At 39.8% G+C, this 6,616-nt stretch overlaps 1 protein-coding gene across 30 annotated transcripts in view; it reads left to right on the forward strand.

Annotated features, from left to right (window-relative positions):
* Positions 1–6,616, forward strand: part of ptprsa (protein tyrosine phosphatase receptor type Sa) — a 237,753-nt gene that overhangs the window by 74,148 nt on the left and 156,989 nt on the right. The window lies entirely within an intron of this gene.

Below are 6,616 nucleotides of genomic sequence, written 5' to 3' on the forward strand. Positions count from 1 at the left end.
AAATAGTTTTATTTTTTTACTATTTGTAAAAATAAAAAAATAAAACTATTTGTTTTGCATTTTTTTCTTGCAATAACTGAAAGGTTGAGCTGGACAAATGCAATTTCTGCAAATATTTGAATAAAATAAAGCATCCAAATGATGTCACAATTGCTTTTAATAGTTCCCACTCCAAAAACCATTGGATTTGTACCCTATTTGTGTGAAGAGCCAGCAATAATCTATGCGTCATTATATTTTAGGGCTCATTCATGAGAGGTGCATTAGGACGACATGAAAGAGAGAGTCCAAATGGTCTCGCTCGACATGCTTTGCGTAGATTATAAGATGATGAAATTATCTGTTTGTGTGTGTGTGTGTGTGTGTGTGTGTGTGTGTGTGCGTGCGTGTGTTGTTGTTCATGCGTGTGCGTGTGTGTCGGCGCAGGCAACAGCGTGTGAGCTGGCGGGGAGTTCCGGTCTGTGTGGAATGAGGAGGCGAGCGTGTGACTGTATGTGATGCACTCATATCCGCCCAAAAGAAGGATAGGAAATGCAGAAAAACACATAACGAGTGAAAATAGAAATCACAGTGCATTAAGAATACAAGCGGTCACTGAATATGTGAAAATACATTTAAAGAAAGGTGGAGCCAGGCACCAAATGGACGGTGTCGTCCGGGTCTTGCTTGTGCCAGACAACTGAATTTGGCAGTTAAATTAATCCTAGCACTCTGCTAGCAATTACCTCAAAATGTGTGTCCCTACGTTTAGCGCCGATAAATTTATTCACTTCAGCTAGGGTCGCACTAAACACTCGTTCTAAACACTAAACATAAAAATTTGTTTAACTAAAAATGTTAGCTCTACCAAAACAACAAGATCATGATGTCTTGTGACTCAAACACAGGGGCTTTGATAGCTCAGATGGTGGCATGATTGTAATTTGCGCAAGCTAATATCGTTAACTTAAGTGTCTAGTAAACAACATCTCTGTTAGCCATGAGGACACCACAAAGGTTCATGGTGCTTTTTCAGATTCCAAATAAGGAAGTATCCCAAGTATGTTTCATGTTGTTCAGATTCTTTCATGTGGCTTCTTCCCATACAACCATCTGAGGCCAGCGTTTGATGTCCGTTGCCATGTTGCGTGAAGCTCCATGCAGGACATCAGAAGCTTCATGCCGGAAAGTTTTAACATCTCAGGGAAGCAGCATGATGACTTCCTAAACGTCTCTGTGGGCAAGGTGAAAATTTGGGGATCGTTGCACGCAGCTGGAAAAAGTCAAACTAGCCAGAAAAAAATAGCCATTTTTTTTCTGGAAAAAGTGCATATTTGAGCTCAACTTATTATTATGGTTGAGAAAAGTGTGAATTTTGGAGAGTCCCAAGACTGATATTAAAATAAATTATGATTAGCATAGGTGTCCCGCAGGGTTCTGTCCTATTGTGTTTTACTTAAAATTATATTATAGTGGCTTCTACAAGTCAAGCATGCCTAGTGATGTTTTATTTATCTTTGCTCTGAAGTGAAATACTCCTCCAATATGTGTTCACTAAAAACATCCAGCATAACGGTAATAATTGTTCATCTGCTGAAGCTGCTCAAGGAGGGCTATTGATTTTCCTCCACTCTCTTCGGCTTGTTTTTCTTTATTTTGCCTTTGGATTCCAGCTCAGTGCGGTTGGCTATTGCACAACCCGTTGTGAGGTTTCCTCCTGCTTCTTGGATGCCGTTCAAGCTGGAAAATAGTAACACGAGTGAAATTCGATTATGGCGACAGAAATGATGCTCATTTAAAAGGCATGAAAGTAGCTATCATCAATGGATTGCTTTGTCCTAGAAGGGGTTGCGCCTTTTAAAGATATGAGCCTCCGTTGTTGAGAAGAGTGCTGCTGGCATAAACACACACACACACACACACACACACACACACACACACACACGCACGCGCGCTTGTTGCACACGCATGGTTTCATGCCTGTATTTTCATTTATAGCCAGTGCCTTTTTTCCAGATTTAAAGGCCAATGTATGTCTTCTTTTTTGTGAGATTAGAACTGAGCCATTTTGCTCTGTTTTTGTGCAGTTTGCAGTTAAATGCAATGAAAACATGAAGCATGTTAACACAATTGCAGTAACGGTTCAATATCACCATAGAGTGCCTTTCAACCCTCACAATACTCAAAAATTTTGGTTTTAATTTCCCATTCGCTTTATGTCATAAATAGTAGACACTCAAGTACTATAGAAACATATTAGCTGAGCTCCCACACATTTTTTTTTTAGATAATTATGGGCCATTATTCGAAGCATAAACCATAAGATTTGTCCACCCTGTCATGAACATATATATTACTGTTAAATACGTTTTCATTGCAAAATTAAGATGCAAATTATATTTTCTGAAAGGTATGGTGTCCCTTTCCTAAACAGGGTTATTAAAAATAGTATAATTATAATAAATAATATAATTACATCCTCAATCACATTGAAATACCCCCCCAATTCATTTTAGTTTTAGCGATATTAACTACAAATGAATGCTATGTCCACCCTGTCATATTTATGTCCACTCTATCGAGTCTAAGTGGCAGACAGGGTAGACATTTTGGAACAATAACAAGGTGGACATTTTGAGCTTCAATTAGCATATTAGCTTACAACAAACTGTGACTAGCTAAATATTTAGTCTGGTTGTTGAAGAGAATTTGGTATATTTAAACGTACATATTTTGAAAATACTGTATTCGAATCACTTCTGGCATATTTTATGCCAACAGTGTGGACATGTTAAGCTTTGGTAAAGCAAGTAAGCAAACTCAGACGAAGAAAATTTGTCAACTGAAAAGTCACCGACTTATTCACCCAAGTCGTTGAAATTCCCGCCACTGAAGAGATAAAAAAATCTGTTGTCCTGATGTCACTAAAGGGGATGGCCTTTTCATATAGGGGCGGATTCGCTAATACGACAGGGTGGACAACCATTCAAGGGACATGGACAAACTCTTCTTTTTTATTAAATAAAAATATAGTTTTTATTACCAAATGATCAATACACTCAAATTGAGTTTTTTATTACCAAATGATCAATACACTCAAATCGAGTAATCTCTTATTTAACAAAAAAATTAGTTTTTTTATTTTATTTTATGATTTGACACTATTCTACTATCATTCAAATTTAATGAGCAGTGCATGGGACTCAACACGCATCCTCTTACACAAAACTTAAAAAAAATCTAGAAAATGTATCTAATGAGCCAAGTAATGCTTTTGTTATTAATATAAAAACTTAGCCTAATAGAACACACCCTTTCATAGTCATTTTTATGTTAAGTTATCATAGCAAATGAGTTATTTATATACAGGACACCAAAAGGCACCCTACAGTGATATTGACCCTAACATAACGCAATGTGTGAACAATCATTTTATTATTTTTTATTATACAGAGCTATTTATTGTTTCATTTTTCAAATGTAATTTTATTTCATGTGTCTGAATAATATTGGAGGATTGAACTAATTTTATTTGTTCAAGTCTTCTCCTTCCTGCCATCAGAATTGCAGTTAGGAGCTTCATTTGAGTTTCTAGATGATAAATATCAAACACGGCTGACATTTGCCCTCTTAAATTCAGTTAGCAATGGGCAACAGCACGGATAAGCTCGGCAGCTGAATATTAATCTCTTTTCAGTGAATGTGATCACAATCACTTTGCTTTTAAAATCATCAGAACGTAGAGACACATTTTCTGGATTACTGCAAATTAAGAACCGTAGTACAAAATTCAGCTTATTATCAGAGGCATACAAAGCAAATGTGAAATTGAAAAGTGCTAAATCCAACTATTATAGCAGGGTATAAACCTTTGGTTAGTCCATGTATTCCTAGCATGTTGGTCTGTGGTGCTTATGTGGGAAATATGGGTTCAGTTTAAGCCTGGTTCTTGTTTTGTTCCTGTTCCCTGGTGGATCTTTCCTGTAGTGTACTTTCACTAGTGGCAAAAGTTCAGAAATCTTTTGTCTTCTCAACAGACAAGTCAAGGTACACTGAAGTCAAGTGTGTCATGGAAATAGCTAAAGTTCCTCATGCATATTTCATCTAGACGGGTGTCTGAAATGGAGTTTGTGAGTATACGTGTGTGTGTGTGTGTGTGTGTGTAAGGGTTTTGTCCGGCTCCAGTATAGATTTCTGTCATGGTCTCCTCTGCGGATACTGTTACTCTATAGACAGGCAAAGATTCTCTGGAGCTCAGCTGACGTGAGGGGCTTTAATGCTTACAGATACATCCAGTTACCCACACAAATAACCACGTGAATTGATGCTAGTTCAAAAAGAGGCACATTTGTGGTTGTTAATCTCGATAATTTAGATGATAACATGCTCTAAATCTCCTCTTTAGTTGACATCAACCCTTTCCCTATCATCATCTGGCTCGATTCTGTTATGTTAACACCGTTTTTCAAAATCTAATCTATTCCCAATTGATAAAATCATGTCCGCCCTACATTTTCTTTGTTAAATATCTAGTTTAGTTCAGAAACACATTTGTCAAGTTGAATGGGTTTCAAATATTGACAGTATCTTGGAAAGTTAGAACACCATTTTTTGGTCTCATTAAAATTGTTTTGGAGATGCCAGGGTGTCTTAGCAAACTTGTTTACTAGTCTCCCATTCATTTGTCTCAAAACATAACCCTTTTCAGCTTCTTGTACCCCAACAAGACAATTCCCAGCTAATGTGTGTTGAGCCAGAGCCCAGGATCCATTGTTTACACAATGTTCAATTGTACCATGGAGTCATTAATCAGTTTGGGGCCCGGCTGCCGCCGAGTTATTTTTATCTCCCAGCAGGTTCTAGAGTTCTTTCAGGGCAACCCTGCTTTTTATTCTAGAGGCCCCTCCAGCACTACTGCCAACTTTACCCCCAGCCCTGTCTATAAATACGTTCACCTCTTCTTGGAGGCTTTGAAGTCCCCATTCATGCTTCTTATGCACCCTTCAACTTCAGAGTCCAACGGCAGACAGGAAGTCATGTGCCCCCTTCTCTTTCCAGAGTTGTGCGGGTTACAGGGAATGGCAGGATTATTCCCATGATGGACAGTTAAAAGAGCAATTGCCAAATTGGCGACGAGGGTAGGGTCATAAGCAGCCCTTCGGCATGGACTTTTTTTCTGTAGTTGCCATGGAGAGTGCCAACTCACCTGACCTTTGACCGAGCACTTGACTGAAACCAGACTGCGAGTCTGAACATGTGGGTGGAGTTTCAGCGCCCTCCCATAAACTCTATTAGAAACATCATTCTAGTCTGAACTCTACTATATGAAGGTGTTGTAAATTATAGAAAATATTACCCAGAATAGCTAAAAAAAAAACTTTCACCTCACGTCCCTGTATTTTTTTTCTACTTCCACCCCATCAGCTCAGTGTCAAACCAAGTTCTCCACAGTTACGGGGCTAAAAGTGAGTTTTCCCAGTGCCTCTATTTTTAGCCTTCGCCTCGGGTGGAGATGAAATGGGAGCTGAAGGAATAGGAGGAATTTGGGTTTTTCAAGAGGCCATCATTTCATTTTTTCTCTCCCATAATCTGCCAATACATGCCTATTGTTTTCGTTTTAGCCACTGCTAAAACGGCCAATTCCTTCGACCAGGGAATTCCCAGAATAAGGCAACTGCTTTCTCCCTATGGCATGCATAGTCCAGCTGGAGTGTCTACCTTTTTTGCTAAGCTGTTGTGAATTCCCATGGTGCCCTGGGGTCACATCAGGCTAGACAGTTCTGTCAGGGGTCATATCCTGTGTAGTTGAAAGCTAAACGCCAGTGTGGCGTTCTTCAAAATGCAAGGTTGCCCATTCTAAATTTAAGTCTCCGTTCCTTGTAGCTGTTCATAAGCAGCCATGTTTTATATGTATTCATTTTGTTTTTATCAATCAATGTTGTCTCGAGTCCTGGGGAGATCCTATCCGCCACTCCTGTCTGAGCTGCATGCGAAGTGAGCCACTTGACATGCAAATGGATGCAAACTTGAGTGGCGTATCACACTTGGGTAACTGAAGAAGGATCAGTGACGCTTCCCATAGGCAAAGATTTATCAGCAGCTTCCAGCTCTCAAGAGGACAAGCCAGCCTTCCCCCTTTCGTTCTGTCTGTGTGTGTAACCTGCAAACTCCCACCTCAGGATTTAATGGAACTTCCGGGAGACTTGCCATTCATGGTACAGCGACTGCTACGCCGCTCTCAACAGCAGCCTTAATTGCTTTCAGCACGGTGGCCGTTTAGTTAAAACAAGCTTGCTGTCTGGGAACATCCGAGTACATTCGACCCTGAAACATCTCATGCAGGCTAATCTCCGCCCACCACATTGCCACCTTCTCGAACCCACAGTAAAATCCCAAGCAAGGCGCCTTAGATTAACTTTTAGGCCCAGGGAGCCGATGATGAAATAACTGTGTTAAGCTAGCATGAAACTTCCAAACCAAGACTCCCTGCCTCGGCAATACACGTTAGCCTAAATGGACCCCTGCAGTTTGGACCGTCTGTTTGACATTGATACTTCTCAGTACATAATTGATATTCACCTGTCTCCTCTTAGACAAGGGTTAGATTAAGGTTAAAATGGGGGGGGGGGGGGTTGCG

This window comes from Sinocyclocheilus anshuiensis, unplaced genomic scaffold (genome assembly GCF_001515605.1).
Source record: "Sinocyclocheilus anshuiensis isolate Anshui unplaced genomic scaffold, SAMN03320099.WGS_v1.1 scaffold1406, whole genome shotgun sequence".
Lineage (NCBI taxonomy): Eukaryota > Metazoa > Chordata > Actinopteri > Cypriniformes > Cyprinidae > Sinocyclocheilus > Sinocyclocheilus anshuiensis.